The following is an 18,516-nucleotide window of genomic DNA, read 5'->3' on the forward strand; positions in this document are numbered from 1 at the left end:
TATACTGAAGAGCTCGATATTGCAAACCAGCTGAACCATTTTTTTACTAATATCTCCCAAACGCTTGACAGGTCTAAGAATATAGAGCCTAATTTAGACAAACTTACTAAATTAGTGAATCAAAGGGTACCCGATCATGTTAGTTTCAACATTCCCTTAATAACAATAAATGACACTTTTGATATTATAAAAAAATAAACTTGACACAAACAAATCAGCTGGTCTAGATGGAATTCACCCCAAAACTCTGAAAATGTCGGCTTTATCAATCTCAGAGTCGTTGAAAAAAATAATTAACTGTAGTATCACTTCCAATAAATTCCCGGATTCATTGAAGTTAGCAAAGGTATTCGCAATTTATAAGGGAAATGAAAAGAATGACCCATCCAACTATCGACCCATATCTGTTCTATCCGTACTTTCAAAAATTATGGAAAAACATGTCAGCAAGCATATTTTCAGATATCTTGACAAGTACCAACTCCTCCATAGATGACAATCAGGTTTTCGAAGAATCATTCATGTCAGACTGCAATGACAAAACTTATAGACCAATGGCTACTAGCAGTATAATCAGGTGAACTTACTGGTGTAATCTTCATTGATTTTAAAAAGCATTCGATTTGGTTGACCATTCGGTGCTCATTAAAAAACTTTCTGCCTACAAGTTTTCTCCAAACTCAGTTGCCTGGTTCACGTCGCATCTCACAAACAGACACCAGGTTGTTTGCACGGGTAAACATATATCCGAACCAAGTCATATCTTAATTGGTGTTCCTCAAGGATCTATATTAGGGCCTCTTCTTTTTCTACTATTTATCAATGACTTAGCCTTGTATCCAGCGCACGCTAACACAGATGTTTTCGCTGACGATTCGACATTGCATTTATCTGATAAATGTCTAGACTCCATTAAAAATAAACTTCAAATCGACCTCAACAATATATCAGTTTGGTGTCATCAAAACAAAATGCATATTAACATCACTAAAACGAAATGTATGACAATTGGAACAAGGCAGCGTCTATCTGCTAACATGGATTTACTTCTTACTCAAAATGGCTTAGACGTATCTATTGTCAAAAATAAAAAACTTCTTGGTATCTACATTGTTCAACACCTCAGCTGGAATGCGCATATCGATCACTTATGTGCAATGGTAGTGAAAAGAATAACTCTACTAAAATTGCTTTCAAAATTTCTATCTCCACAATCACTTGAAATTTATTTTTCGGGTTATATACTACCACTGATAGATTAGGGCTGTACCATATGGGGAAACACATCAAATTATAATCTGTCCAGAATTGATAGACTCCAGAAAAGGGCAGTTCGAATAATACTGAAACTTCCTGTTATGACTCCCTCAAATGTTTTGTTTTCACGTCTGAAATGGCTACCTATACAAAAACGTATTCTTTATTTTAAAGGAATCATGACATACAAGTCTTTAAACGGTCTTTCTCCAGATTATATCTCTAACATAACTGAACTAAGATCATCGAATACTGAGCGTAATCTCAGATCGACGACTAACAACGATCTCCAGATTCCTTGGTCAAAAACCAGTCATTACAAAAGCTCATTTTCTGTATCAGCACCTACTGTATGGAATTCCTTACCAATGAGGATACGTAATTCAACTTCCCTTGCTTCTTTTAAAATATCATTTAAGAAATTCCTTTTAGACCAGCTGGAATGACATATTAAAAGCTCTGAATAGAAAACTTTAAAATCAATTCCATATTTATATATATTTGTATGTTTCCCAGTATAGTCACACAGTCATTCATGTCAAATATGTACGAATGAGTGTGCGACGATACATGGTTATGTGCATGATCTTCTATTTTTATTTTTTTATTTCAAAAACTGAGGACCACATGGCAGATGGGTCAGCCATGACCAAATGTGTTATCCTCGTTAAAGATAGTTTATTATTATTATTATTATTATTATTATTACACCAGGTCGACCAGTCCTAACACTAACCCTCTTAATGATGAGCGCCAAGCGAGGCAGCTTTAGTACCATTTTTATAAGTCTTTGGCATGACACGGCCGGGGATCGAACCCACGACATCCCGCATTCGAGGCGGAGGCTCTAAACACTAGGCGAACGGAGCAGTCAAATTTTCATTCAGAACCAGCTACATAATGCATCACGTTTAAGTGACAACCCCATGCTGATGCGACCATCCATTCAGGGGAAGTAGTCATATAAACATTTTCAGTATGGCAGTGAAGAGAGTCATTTTAGAGGTTAGATCAGCATCGTTTTAAGACATCGTTTTAATAAAGGAACCACTCCATATTGTACGAAATTAGTATTTATTTAAAATAAATTGGAGGAATGCAGAGTGATTTGCTAATAAAAATATATCCCTACCTCTTCCGCATCTCACCTCTAGACTCGCCCATGGTGGACTCTTGAGAATAATCCTTAGTGAAAGGGCGCATAACTCTTCACAGCAGTTCACTAACAACTGCAAGATTATTTGTGATCACAATTTTGTCTAATATATATTGAATCCAGCTTTAATTATAAAAATGTGACAATAATCGTTACGAAAATTAAGGGAGAGCAAATATTTTTTTATTTTTTACGATGGTTGTAATATGTATCTAGCTTTACAGCAACTCATATAAATTACAGGACAAACTTCTGGAGTATTTGTCCGACGATATTGTGTCATACACTGCATTAAGCCACAATAACAAGTGGCAATAACTCTTAGAAATATTGCGGGAGAAATGTGAATTCTTAATATACGTATCTAAGGAGATGAAGATAATATTTGCCAGGTTTCATGGCAATCAGCCACCCACCCACCTCCACAAAATTGCGGGACTAGTTGAGCTAACGACATTTTCTCAGATACTGCCAAAAGACATAAAGGGAAATAAATCCAACAAAATCTGCGGCAACAAAATGACGTGCCAGTTTACACATCATCATGTGAAAGACATTTCACGCGTTACATGTCCATCCATAGAAGCACCGTGGGACTAATTGTGATAACGCCGGCCTGATTACTATATAATAATTAAAGCGGATGTGGTATGTATGTATGTATGTATGTATGTATGTATGTATGTATGTATGTATGTATGTATGTATGTATGTATATATGTATGTATGTATGTATGTATGTAGCCTAGATAGTACATTTGATAGACGCGTAGTCCATGGGTTACGGGCTCGATACCATCAAAGGCCACCTCGGGTCAGCTACCTCAGTATGTTCGTTGGAAAGACTTGCTCACGTTTCCTCGACATGAAAGAACCAACAACATGAACAATGTATGTGCATTTAGTTCTGTAAGTAGATCTAACTTTATTGGTAACTCATAATATACCTTTTCAAGCCTACCATCAACATCAGGCACGTACAATACGTGTCTTCATGATGCATCATTACAAGCCTACAACTAACACCAAACATGTGCGTTTGCTATGTAACTAACTTTTCCATGGTTCCAAATGTAATAAGAACGAGCGGTTGTTATAGTCATGAGGTAACCTAGGCAGATGAAAATACAAGAAGCTTTCCTGCAGAATTTGGCCCGTGTCCAAGTTGTTAATACATTTGATAGGTAGACCAGTACCTTCAACTGCATTGTACAAAAACATTGCGCAAGATTACAGAAGGAACGCGGAGCCGTGCTAGCTCAGTTAGTAGAACGCCAGACTCGTAACCCAAAGGTAGCAGGTTTAATAGCCACCCATGCAATGGGGGAATGAATCATTTGATGTGACATTAATGAGTTTCGGTATATATACATATAATGATTTCGGGACATTAATGAAAGGGGAAAAAGATCAAATTTAACCAATGCATCGTAAGTAGTGAATGGGGCCACCCTAGCGACAATGGGAATTAGCATTACAAAACCCCTTGGGCCACTCTAGCGACAAGGGAAATTTAACATGGAGAAAAACCCTGGGCCACTCTAGCGACAATGGGAAATTAACATGGGAATATATTTTGGGGCTTGTTTAGCGACAAGGGAAATTAACATGGGAATAAATCGTGGGTCTGTTGAGCGACAAGGGAAATTGAACATGGGAATAAATCGTGGGCCTGTTTAGCGACAAGGGGAATTGAACATGGGAATAGAGTTTGGGCTTGTCTAAGGACAAGGGGAATTGAACAAGGGAATAGAGTTTGGGTCTGTCTAGGGACAAGGGAAATTTAACATGGGGAATAGATCGTGGGACTGTCTAGGGACAATGGGAAATTTAACATTACGGAAACCCCTGGGGGATATAGCCTCAAGGGAATTTAACATGGGAAAAAGTCTTGGGCAACTCTAGCCTCAAGGGGAATTTAACATATGGAAATTGAACATGGTGAGTCTGTATAGCGTCAAGGGGAATTGAACATGGTGGGACTGTCTAGGGACAATGATGGTCGAGGGTCAAACACAACAGAGACAGAGACATACATACACTAGTACAAGCGTGAGATTTATATATAAAACATTACCAAGACCTGACTTGATTTGAAATAAGTACGGGCTGGCGTTTTGGGGAGTACTTAACATCCATCGCTGGCTTGCTGAGCACCTTTACACCTCCTTTACCACGCTCGGACATCGTACACGTGGCAGAATGTGGAACGATTTCCACCTGCCACACGCCCATGTGTCCTAATGTGATGTTATCGCTACCGACCAATCGTAGCGGGCTTTACATACTGCTTGGATTGACACCTGAGGCATTTCAAACCAACTAAGAAAAATGAGTGTGTGGTGAGACTATTCCCACTCATGTTTAAAGCCTTTCCGTCAGGTTGTTAAGGACTAGTTAGTCCTACACCTGAGTGGCTAAATTTAAAAGTAGTCTGTGAGTACATAAAAGCCTAGGGGATGAGGCTCTCTTTCCTTCCCCAGCAGTAATTAAAAATCACGCGGTGCGTTATTAAACCAGTGATACATGCTCCATTAGAGCGAAAATCACTTTAATTCAAGTAAGCAAGCAAGCAAGTTCGGGTACCGTCTCTAGCACTCTTGATGACACCAACTGTCTGGGTTATTTTCTTTCTTGCAAGCCCCTATGTTCCACTTCTGTTTGTGATAGTAACTTGTGATACTTCACATTTTCTAAAGTGGAAATCTTTACAAGCCGTACAAAATACAAAACTTATATGACTTTGGCTTTTGACACTTGCACAGACTCATCACTTTATAAGTGTCACGAGAAAATTGTATATCCAATTTTTACCATTTTCCAAAACACGCACACACTTGCAGCTTGACCAGAAATATGTACATCTTGTTTTGTGGATAAGTCACAGACAAATCCAAGCATATATTGGTGATTATGAACATTAGGAATATCCCCTCATTTTTTCAGAAATATCAAAGCTTTTATGTGCATTTTCCCTTTTCCACTCTATATTAGTGCTTAGATTTGTTCCAAAAAAAAGAAAAGAAAAGAAACAATTTTGAAAAAAAAAACAACAACTGAATTTTGAATTCAGATTTCTCTCTGTTTATAGTTTTTTTTTTCAAGTTGATGGTGCATGACAGATTACATTCGCCTACCTTTCCAAAGTGAGAGACATTTCTTCACATGTCATTGCCTTTGTTAAATTCGGTTTCATTGGTTAGTTATCGTTAATCTTTAATTTTTTTCATGCATTTCTTTTTGATAGAAGATTTAAGGCTTTCTATTGTTGTAACGGTATTTATGTTGTTTAGTCTGCTGATGAAATTATCTATAGCAAAGTGCTTAAGATTTTTCATTTTTTTTTTTATTTCAAGCCCTACAAAGGAGACCAAGTTTGTCTTGAAAGAGGATTGAAACTCTAAATTACACGGGCGTGAAGGAAAACATCGTTGTGTTCATTCTAATCATGCTTGCTGTATCTCTTTGTGTTTTAGAGGTCATATTTCTTCTTAAGTAAATACACGCATCAATAGACAGACAGATTGGGTCATCATCCTTGAGGTTCACTGTACTTTCGGTTCTTTACTTCATATAAACCCCAAATTTATTAGTTTGAAGAAAAAAAAGATAACATGCCCCTCAATACTGTAACACGTCTGTTCTGACTCTACCGATGTGAGTGTGAGTGTTTATGTTAAAATCTTTAAGTAAGATATAAAAAAATGGTCAGCTTGAAAACGCGAACCAATACTGTGACGCTCAGTATTTAGATGTGGTAAGAAGAAATGGTACAATACACAAAGAGGGTTTGTAAGTTCACATTCCAGTCTGTCTGCACTGTAATGGTAACAACGCAAGAGCGTAGGGATTATTATGCCACACAGTCCTAGAACAAAACAATGCATCACCCGTTGTAAGCCATTTCATTGGCTATACTTATTTTCTTACCGCGTTCACTTCGAATTGACTTGAGTAGCTATTCAGACAGTGACGAGAATGGCCATGCTTTACTGGGTCTATCCTATAGGCGATTTATATAAAAAAAATATTTTAAAAAATTAAACTAATGCACGAACAATGGTACCATGGGCGATCCCATGGAAATTGTGTCCGTCTTATTGCAAAATACATCAACATTTAATTTAACCGTGCAGATCGCTAGAACAAACCTCTGATAATACACATTTTGAAAAGCGTTGTGTGACACTGATCGCCATTGTCGCTTGGTGTCTGCTTTCTTCTTCGAAAAGAGATCGTTTCTTCTTGACTATAAAAATTTAATTTGACTAAGTTTTACGCACCACTTTAACTCATACATTTCACGTGTTGTAGGTGTAAGCCGTCGTTCTCAGTTTTCTGGAAGTTCGTTTTTGCGTTTCTCAGATGTGTTACTATTTTTTATGGACCGAACGAAATTTCTTTTGGCGTGAATCAGGACTCGTGGTTTTGTGGCATAATTGGAGAGCATTGATTAAAGCTCAGTTATGTCGTCTTCGAAGTCGCTGACACGGATATGAGCTAACACTTCAGGTCTTGTGTGAGGCGACACGGCACGTCATTGCCTTTTACTTTCTCAATGAAATCGTTTCATCTTATTGCAAAATTACATTTGACTAGGTTTCATACGCAGCAAGTCCCTGTATATAAGAAGAGTGTCTTAGCGTCAGAGTATTCATTCCACTCTCAAACGATCAAGAAGATGGAAGAGTCAGCACAGATCGACCTGCTGGTCAAATATATGCTAAAAGTCATACGAAAGCATAATTCACAGGCGAAAGTGGCAAACAAACTTACTCTTTTGGTCGTTGATTTGATGAGAGTCATACGAAAGTGTGTAAGTGCTAATGAAGTTTGCTATATCTGCAAAGGTAAATGGGTATTTGTCTCCAGAATACCTGCTTCGTCTAAGAAAGAGAGACAAAAGTCAAGATACCTAATATCGTTGTCAGGAGAAAGGACACTGGGATTCAGAGTGCCCTAAGAGAAAAGAGAAGAAACAGAAACAAGACGAAAAAGAGAAGAGGGATTCAGAAGAAGAAGAAATTGAAGATGAGGAAGAACTTGTGCCAGTGAAGACATGGAAATGGAAAAATTGACAATGTGAGCCGATGCGTTGGCCCTGATGTGAAATTTCATACTACCTTCTAAAAGAGAATAGACCAGAAAGAAAACATAAGTATCTCTTGGTCTTGACATTGTATAATAAGGATGGCGTGTTTTGTTTTTACTCACACTTTATGAAATTGTGCTCTTTCATCTCTCTCTATTCCTCTGGATCATGTTTTAGTTAGAATTGAAATGGAAGGATGTTTTCCTTCACGCACGCTCTTTAGGCATGCAAGTCGGTAAACAATGGTCAGTCTATTCATCCATCATTTTGTGTCTTGATGTTTCCTAAATCACACACTGATGCCATAAAATAACGGGTTAAATGGGTTTTGTAGTGTTTGGGGTGAGGTGAAGGTGTTTGGCAGAGTTGGTCATTGCAGGTGAGGGCTTAGGTGCTTTCAAAAAACTTTTTCTTCTTCACTCTGTGTTGATGGAATATAATGGGTTATTTTCTTCACTCTCTGTTGATAGAATATATAAAGGGTTATTTCTTCACTCCGTGTGGATAGTGTATAATGGTTTTCTTCTTCTTACCTCTGTGGTGTGCGTGTGTGTGTGTGTGTGTGTGTGTGTGTGTGTGTGTGTGTGTGTGTGTGTGTGTGTGTGTGTGTGTTCGCGTACGTTGTGTAGATCGTATATTTGGTTGCTTTTTTCTTCTTCCTCCCGAGTGTGGATAGTATTATTGGGGTTTGTATGCGTTAGCGACGTTGTGTGGATAGTATATTTGGGATTTGTATGAGTTAGCGACGTTGTGTCGATAGTATATTTGGGGTTTTTATGCGTAAGCGACGTTGTGTGGATAGTATATTTGGGGTTTTTATGCGTTCGCGTACGTTTGTGTGGATATTATTTTTGGGGTTTGTACGCGTTAGCGAGGTTGTGTGGATAGTATATTTGGGGTTTGTACGCGTTAGTGACGTTGTGTGGATAGTATATTTGGGGTTTGTATGCGTTAGCGACGTTGTGTGGATAGTATATTTGGGGTTTGTATACGTTAGCGACGTTGTGTGGATAATATATTTGGGGTTTGTACGCGTTAGCGACGTTGTGTGGATAGTATATTTGGGATTTTTATGCGTTCGCGTACTTTTGTGTGGATAGTATATTTGGGGTTTGTACGCGTTAGCGACGTTGTGTGGATAGTATATTTGGGGTTTGTATGCGTTAGCGACGTTGTGTGGATAGTATATTTGGGGTTTTTATGCGTTCGCGTACGTTTGTGTGGATAGTATATTTGGAGTTTGTACGCGTTAGCGACGTTGTGTGGATAGTATATTTGGGGTTTGTACGCGTTAGCGACGTTGTGTGGATAGTATATTTGGGGTTTGTATGCGTTAGCGACGTTGTGTGGTTAGTATATTTGGGGTTTGTATGCGTTAGCGTACGTTTGTATAGATAGTATATTTGGGGTTTGTATGCGTTACCGTACGTTGGTATGGATAGTATATTTGGGGTTTGTATGCGTTACCGTACGTTGGTATGGATAGTATATTTGGGGTTTGTATGCGTTAGCGACGTTGTGTGGATAGTATATTTGGGGTTTGTACCCGTTAGCGACGTTGTGTGGATAGTATATTTGGGGTTTGTATGCGTTAGCGTACGTTGGTATGAATAGTATATTTGGGGCTTTTATGCGTTATCGTACGTTTGTATGGATAGTATATTTGGGGTTTGTACGCGTTAGCGACGTTGTGTGGATAGTATATTTGGGGTTTGTATGCGTTAGCATACGTTTGTATAGATAGTATATTTGGGGTTTGTATGCATTCACGTACGTTTGTATGGATAGTATATTTGGGGTTTGTATGCGTTAGCGTACGTTGGTATGGATAGTATATTGGGGTTTGTATGCGTTCGCGTACGTTTGTATGGATAGTATATTAGGGGTTTGTATGCGTTAGCGTACGTTTGTATGGATAGTATATTTTAATTTTGGTTTTATTCTTCGATCTGTGTGTGTGTGTGTGTGTGTGTGTGTGTGTGTGTGTGTGTAAGAACGTCTGGATAGTATATTTGTTGGTTTTTTCCTCTTCCCTGTGTCAATAGTATATTTTGGGTTTGTTTTTTCTTCTTCCGTCTGTGGTGTGCGTGCGTGTGTGTGTGTGTGTGTGTGTGTGTGTGTGTGTGTGTGTGTGTGTGTGTGTACATTGGTCTATGTTTGTCCTTATAAACTCCCTTTATCCCTATCAAATACATTCTACCTACCTACCTACAGTAGCGCGTATTCAGGTCAGCCACTTGCAACACTGTTGCCATTTATCCCCTAGTTTCCAGTACAGTGACGTCAATGACGCTGGAAATTTTAAGACTATAAATATGGACTTGGGGATTTCCACAGGTTGTAGCTATACATATGTACTAGAGTTCATAAACAGGAACGTCACTCAAGCTGAGGCTATAAAAAGATAGTGGGATTTTCCAAAGGAATAACCCACAAGTTGGAGCTATAAATAGATAGTGGGATTTCATATGAATTTCAGCTGATTATAGATACATAGGTATTTATCCACGATCGTCACACAAGTTGCTATTGTAAGTAGTTACTAATTTTATCCATTTAAGTTTAAACCATTGTAACTTAATTTTCGGGGATATGTTTATTTTCCTTTAAATTCTGGGACAATTTCGTCATTTTAGCGTTACTTTTAGTCACATCCATTTTGTCGTTGAGCATTTCCGTGATTATAGCTATTTATAGCATCATTACAATTATGCAAATTTTTCAACACCCCAGCAAGATTTCAGGTCTTGGTAATGCTTTATATATAAATCTCACGCTTGTACTAGTGTATGTATGTCTCTGTCTCTGTTGTGTTTGACCCTCGACCATCATTGTCCCTAGACAGTCCCACCATGTTCAATTCCCCTTGACGCTATACAGACCCACCATGTTCAATTTCCATATGTTAAATTCCCCTTGAGGCTAGAGTTGCCCAAGACTTTTTCCCATGTTAAATTCCCTTGAGGCTATATCCCCCAGGGGTTTCCGTAATGTTAAATTTCCCATTGTCCCTAGACAGTCCCACGATCTATTCCCCATGTTAAATTTCCCTTGTCCCTAGACAGGCCCAAACTCTATTCCCTTGTTCAATTCCCCTTGTCCTTAGACAAGCCCAAACTCTATTCCCATGTTCAATTCCCCTTGTCGCTAAACAGGCCCACGATTTATTCCCATGTTCAATTTCCCTTGTCGCTCAACAGACCCACGATTTATTCCCATGTTAATTTCCCTTGTCGCTAAACAAGCCCCAAAATATATTCCCATGTTAATTTCCCATTGTCGCTAGAGTGGCCCAGGGTTTTTCTCCATGTTAAATTTCCCTTGTCGCTAGAGTGGCCCAAGGGGTTCTGTAATGCTAATTCCCATTGTCGCTAGGGTGGCCCCATTCACTACTATCGTAGCTATCCAAATTGCATAAAGCTTAACGCATTTTGTGAGAAATAAAAGTCTAATTGGTCTGCCAAACTTAATGTAAATTGGATAACTGATTCCCAAGACAAAAGGTGTGATATAATTAGTAGTGACAGGAATAAACTGAAAACACTAAGTAATATTATGTGATACATACACAAATCTGCATACGTGTTTTATTCTGATTCGGCGGAGAGAATAGGTTTGAAATGGCGTTGGGATACGTCAAGTGTTTTGCCGTCAGGTAGACACGCATTAATCTCACATTAAAACGATTCTTTCCGCCATCCCCAACCCCGACTGGTACATGTCGCGAATGCGGTTTTGTATGAATTACATACAACCCCACCCCCCGGGCCCCGAGTGGCCGAGTGTTCTAAAGCGCTGTCCGTTACGGATCACTACCATCTCACCTCTGTCTGCGTGGGTTCGAGTCTCGGATTCAGCCAACGTGGGTATGTGAGAAAGTTTGCCAGTAGCTTCTCGTGGGTCGGTGGTTCTTTCTGGGGTTTTCCCGGGTTCTTCCTCCACCATTAATACTGACCGCCATGTATAGCCTATCGTGTGCTGAAAAATGACGTCATACCCTACAACAACAACAATAACATACACCCCCACTTACGCATTCTAATTATTTTACCTTTGCTGTATAGATGAAATTCAAAATGAATTAGGATTTATAAAAGCTCGATTCACTGCCTCAATGAATATATACGCATATACGTCAAAGAACACACTTAACTAGTGTGAATCTCGCTTTGCGATACGGACATACGGATTGGGGGCCCCGAGTGGCCGAGTGGTCTAAAGCGCTCTCCGTTACGGATCACTGCCATCTCATCTCTGCGTCGGTTCGAGTCTCCGATTCGGCCAATGTGGGTATGTGAGAAAGCTTGCCAGTAGCTTCTCGTGGGTCGGTGGTTATTTCCGGGATTTTCCCGGGTTCTTCCTCCACCATTAATACTGGCCGCCATGTATAGCCTATCGTGTGCTGAAAAATGGCCTTAAACCCTACAACAACAACAACAACAACAACAACAACATACGGACTGAACAGCTGTATTGAACGCCAGATCAAGCACGTAAAATTAAGTAGACATGTAATAACATTTATCACGTACCACGTTCGACCCAGTGAACCCAATGATGATAACCACATCTGTGAATCGTTTTCCTCTTTCGTAAAGCTTTCTGGGCCAGTGAATTGCTTTTATTCACCCTGAAATGCCAAAAAAGGATATATAATTAGAGAAATACGTATCAATAACAATAGTGGCCGAACTAGAAAATATCAGGTCAACCAATTCGTTACAGCCAATAAAACTGATTTATTTGACAATTAATACTTGACTCTGAATGAAATGAAACCATATTAAAAGACTGTCGTTTGAATTTATGTTATGGAGATATATTGTATATGGTAATTGCCTTAGTTTAAACGAAACGATATTGAAGTCAAGAAGAAACGTGTGTGGAGTGAGAACGTTGCATGGTTTCCATTCAAGCATTCTTTGCATTTACACCTTGGTATCATTGTCTTGCATTGTAATTGTAATTCGTCTGTATGCCGTACAATTCAATTCTCTTTCTTTGTCTCTCTCTCTGTCTCTCTCCGTCTCTCTCACTCTCTCTCTATATTTTTCTCTCTCTCTGTATCAGTGTAAGTAATATATAGAGATGATGCAAATTTGCTGTGTGCAAACGTTTCCTGGATGAATGGGTGAAAGAGAACGAAATTTGAGTCTGAAAAGCATCAGCCTTTCCTTGATGAACTTGCAAATGTATACTACGTGAAAAAGGAAGGCATCTGAGCCAGGGTACAGAGCCATCGGCTAATGCATTGGCAAATGTTTGCACAAAGCCCCCGTTGTATGATCGTTATTCTAAAATTGATCAATAACCAAGGACATCAATATAAAGAACAAAGGGTTTACACAAAGCCAGCGTTGTATGATTGTTATTGAGATTGATCGATAAATAAGGACATCAAAATAAAGAAAAAAGCGTTTGCACAAAGCCAACTTTGTATGATTGTATTTTGGTTGTTCTGAAATTGATAACGTACTATGGACATCGTCACCATACAAGACTGACTTTGTGCAAACATTGGACGAAATTTACAGGTTCTAACGATAAATCAAATACATCTAGTAAAGAGGTTTTCAAACAGACACTCAGACTTGACTCGTTCAGAATATGTAATGTCCACGTGTGAGTACAGCTAAATTTATGGTATTGCACGCGACTACCTAACTAGAACTTTGATTAAAATGTGGCTATATGGCGCAATTAAAATAAATTAGCTTTATTGATCTGCTGTTCTCGGTTCGGTTCTCGGCATTTGCAAATATTAGTGGTCGTTTGTTATATCTGAACGGTTTCCTTCTGGTCTGTAAGCTATCATCACCCAAAGGACGCATCGCCGCCGCCTTTTAATCATAAAAGGTACTGATAGTTTGATTAATCTATCGATCTTATTTTCTGCCTCAAATTTAACTTGGTTTGATCTTATCAAAGAGCCGATAATTTAAACACTAAAATGCACATTCCTTGCATTTCTGAGTTAGAATTTTAACTACACGAGTGGTCTAGACTCTTTGTCATTCCATTACACATTAATATTAGATTGTACTGTTTGCTCTAGTTTCATACGTTCTTGTCTCTCTCCATCTCCTGGGAAGGAGTCATTGGAAAGTATGGCGTCTGTCTCTCCAACGGCAGTGGTCTTCTATTGCATTAGACATGCACAGAACATGAATTGCTCATCACCAACACTGCCTTTCGTCTCCTTACTCGCAACAGGACCTCATGGATACCTCTCCAATCTAAGCACTGGCATGTTATCGACAACGTTTTAGTCAGTAAGAGCGACAGGCAGGATGTACTGGTGACCAAGTCCATGTGTGGCGCAAAATGTTGGACTGGCCACAGTCTTGTAGTCTCCAAGCTAAACATCTGTATCAACCCAAGAGACTCACGCACGGAAAGAAGATTCCAAAACGGCTGAGCATTGCCAAGGTGAAGAACTCCAATTCCAAACAGTCTTTTATCAGTATCTGGAAAACCGTCTTCAACCCACCCCTCTGGACATCCAGAACGTGGAGTCAGACTGGGCGACCCTTAGAGAGCTGGTTTACGACACCGCTACGATGATCCCAGGACCCTCACCCAGAAAGCATAGGGATTGGTTGCAATATAATTACGACGACATTCAGCAGATGTTGGATGCAAAACAGCCCCTCCACAAAGCGTACCGAAATGATACAAAGTCCATCTCAGTGAAAGATGCCTTTAATAACATCCGCAGGACTCTTGGCTCAGTAAACAAGCTGACGAAATCCAAAGTTTCGCTGACAAACATGATATGAAAAAGTTTTATGACGATCTGAAAAACGTATATGGCCTCTCATCATCAGGATCATCCCCTCTCCTCAGTGCAGATGGGAATACTCTGATCTCTGACAAAGAGGAGATCTTGAAAGGTGGGCTGAGCTCTTCGGCTGCATTCGAAACTATCCAACATCTATCAGTGATGAAGCTAGGATTCTCCTCAACCATCTCATATCATATCTTGGCCAATGACTCCTTGCAGAGAGCCATTTGTCAATTTCGGAAGGAGCGGGAACCAACGACATGGTGTTCATTACTAGGTAGTTGCACGAGTAGTGACAGGAGCAGAATTCTGATTTTTCTCAACCTAGGTTGACCTGACCACGGCTGAGACACCTCTGTCTAGATGTTGCTATCTGCTTGCTTAGAAATGAGTGAAAGAGTCAGGAAGATATACAAAAATGCAAATACATACGGTGATTCCTATGATTATTACACAGAATTAATACAATAACTACATGACTGAAATTAAATATATTTGCATTTCATCATTTCTGAATACATATTGATTTTTTAAACACATATTGCTTCTAGTTCATGAAATATATCAATTTCTCTAAAGTTTGATATCATTAGGAGTCACGCCACATGATGTTACTGTTTACGTAGTCTCTTGCTCATCTCGCTAACTGTGCCCATTTTCAAGTACTCCTTCTGGATCACCCATAATGGTTCATGTCAACGATCTTAATCTTGAAATGATGTCCCGAGTATTCATGCCGCGACCTTTACCCTGTCGTAGTTTTCAATACAATTACTTTGTTCATGAGAGTACTTTCTTTGGCTTTCATCTTCAGACATCATCACTAACAGACATTCCTCCTCCTCCCAAGACCCGTCTGTGCCAAGTGGATGCGAGTAAATGACAGACGTTCCTCGTTTACTTCTTCATTTCCTTTAAAGTTTCCTTCAGGTTTACGCAATATTTCCACATGATATGCTGTTTCTTATCATTCCAAAGTAATGTTTCAATAGAGGTGTAGTTTTAAATTTTGCATGTTGCTATTCAGATTTCTTCCAAATGTATTAGTTATATCAAATCAAACCCATATCTACCCTGATGCAATACCACTTTAAGTGTGTCAGTGGAATATTGCAACACAGTGGGGATTTTACATAAATGAACAAACACGAACACATGAAAACCTGTCTTATAAACTGCTTCTATTCACTGTATTAAAAAATCCTGTTGTAATTATACAAAACTGGCAAATAATTTCATAATACATTGTTGCTTTTGTTGTTTTTGTTTAACGCCATTTTTCAGCTAATGATACGTGGCGGCCAGTTTAACTGGTGGATGAAGAATCCGGGAAAGCTCCGGTAAGAACCACCAACCCACGGGAAGCATCTGGAAGCTTTTTAGCATATGTTGTTTCCAAATCACAAATATTATTTGTTTGAACGTTTGATTTATAAAGCTAATCAGTGCCTAAGAATTTTTGAAATCATCATACTTACATCTAATACAGTAATCGTGGTTGATTTTATGATTTTCGTCATTTGCTTGAAAATTTCCTTTACAATGTCGGACTAACAAATTTCATACTGGTTGATATAAAAGACAACTTATGTTTTATCTCCATTATAGTATTCGCCCAGCCCCCCTCCCCCTCTAGAGTTTGTACCCTCCTACCGTTGTTAAGAAAACGAAAAGCATTTAGGATATAAACATGCACTAAACATTTATGAAATTTATCATTTCTAATCTGATTGTCTCAAGGGGGTCTATAACATTGTCAATTTCTCCGCCTTTCAAACCAAACAGCGATTCTGTTTACTAACATGTCTGCCATATTTGCATGGGCGAATCTATATATTTGGACAAGAAGCGTGATTTTGTTAATCGTCTGTCATAAGTGGCGAAATAATTCCGTAAATTGCCGTAACTTTGGGCGTTACATCACACTGAACCCCATCTTCGTTAACCAAGGTTCACCTTGGCGGATCGAGCAGATATTTTAGTGTTTTGTCCTAGCGACATCTATTGGATTTCATGAGTTGCTCCCTTAGTATGTAATGCCAGCTAACCAACAACGTGTGAAAGAGGTGCATTGTGTATAGGTCGAAAATGGTAGAGGCAAGATACTTTAAAAGGATACTTTGAAAGTTTGAGATCGAAATATGACTACTTACAGGAAAAAAGCAATTACAGGTGTATTTTAGTGAAAGCATTTATACAAACACGGACCGGCAGTGGAAAATTGCTTATTTATGAGACCATTCAAGTTTGCGCCGCCTTATCCCAATCATATAAGAACAGTGTTCATATTTGAACAACTTAATTTTGATTGGATGCGGTGGCTTGCCACCACATCCAGTGAAATTCACAGACCCAAAGCACAGAAATATATGCTCGATATACCAGAACCTTCGCTAGTGCCGATAATTGAACACAGGTACACACGAGTTGCACCATTTGACCTTTCTGCTTTTGTTTTATTTATTCACAGAAATATCAAAGAGGAACATTGCAAATATTGGATGCAGACGACACACTTTTACCTTCATTGTGTCAGGAAAAGACGGAAAGCAGGCTCAATGTTTACCTTGAAACATCCGTTTGGTTTTTAAATGCGAAAAAGGTGACAGTGTTAGGGACCCGATGACAACATAAAGATTATAAAGTCTTAATGAATGAATGAAATGGCTACATATTGTGCGTTTTTTTTATATCCTTGATGCCTTTCGTTTTCAAAATTCCTAGGGTGTACAAACTGGTTGGGTGGTGGGCGAATATTATGGTAAGTAAGAAGTTATTTGTAAAATCCTTAATCCCGGAAACGCTATCGCTAAGGTAAGAAAGTAAGAAAATAGATCTCATTACTTTATCCACATTTCTGGTAGATATTTTGTGGCAGGTCATTTCCGTCAGTAGGTGTGTTTCTATCTGTGTCCTTGTAGCCTAATGTTTTGCATGGATGAGTAGACGACAACGACGATATTAAATCAGTTTACAGCCTCCTGAAATGTGATATAGAGACATGGGGATGGCGGGAAACAGAATAACACTAGGCAATATGGAATCACGATTGGAAGTAGTAGTAGTAGTAGTAGTAGTAGTAGCAGTAGTAGCAGTTGTCGCATTTGGAGGGTTTTAAGCGGTACGTCAGCAAAATACTGGCTATATGGTGCAAATTAAAACTAAAGTTATACAAATGTAAATATAAACAATCGCAAAAAATAAATCTAAGGAGATAAACCCTTCTTAACGATAATTCCTTCTAAAACTGCTTGAAGGCTGGTACCAAAGATTGTCATGATTTGTATACTAATTGGTAGATAATAACGAAGGTTCCAATTCCTGGATGTCGCGCATATTTTTGCAAAGCCTCTCATCTCTTTGTTTCCATTGAAAATTCCAGTCATGTATTTTAGTCAGTGAGAAAGTCCACTAATCCCTTGCTGGTACTTCAACATCTAATTTGTGATTTCATCGTATCTGATGGACCACCGCTCCTTTCCAAAATGGGTTTATGAGGCAAGTAGTCTTTGTCTATATGGATACCTCGATGTTTTACGTACTGTTGCAAATGTTGTGTTTTCTCATTCCGCAATCATAATTCAATCGTCGATAAAACAGACTCCACCCTTTCGATCATTAGAAAAAAAAAAATCTTTTCGCGTGCGTATAAATATAACAAAATAGCAAATTTATTGCTGTAAATATTTGGTAATTTACCAACCCATGCCCATTCGTCGTGTCAGGAGTGTGCATTCTCAAATTCTTATGTTATTTATTACTTGGATTCAGATGGTTAATTTACAAGTTGGCCGTCAAAGCAGTAAACATTTCATTATTTTTATGTTAGATAGATTAGTTTGTGAGCTAAATATTGACTGGAACCAGGACTATATTTTATGATTTTAGGAGGAAAAGAAAAACAAGCGTGTGTTTTCTTGACTAGTCAAGTAAATATTATATCAATGAAAGGATTCTTCTGGAAACAATAATGCAGAACGTTCCAGTCATCTTTTTTTCTGTTTAAAGTTTTCCGCTACTTTCTTATTAATCCGAATGTTCAATGAATGGTCTGCACTAATGTATTGAAAATTAACAGGTTTTTACTATTATCTGAGGAACCGCAATGGTGCTTGGCGCATTTTTTGTAAACGGGACTTTTAACACATTATCGGCTTTATCATGCTGAGAAAATGGGAGTTAAAAGCGTTTGCGAAGGACATAGGAAGGCAGCCGACCCGGGTGGCA

The sequence above is a fragment of the Sinohyriopsis cumingii genome, chromosome 7 (assembly GCF_028554795.1).
Source record: "Sinohyriopsis cumingii isolate HCF-2022 chromosome 7, ASM2855479v2, whole genome shotgun sequence".
Lineage (NCBI taxonomy): Eukaryota > Metazoa > Mollusca > Bivalvia > Unionida > Unionidae > Sinohyriopsis > Sinohyriopsis cumingii.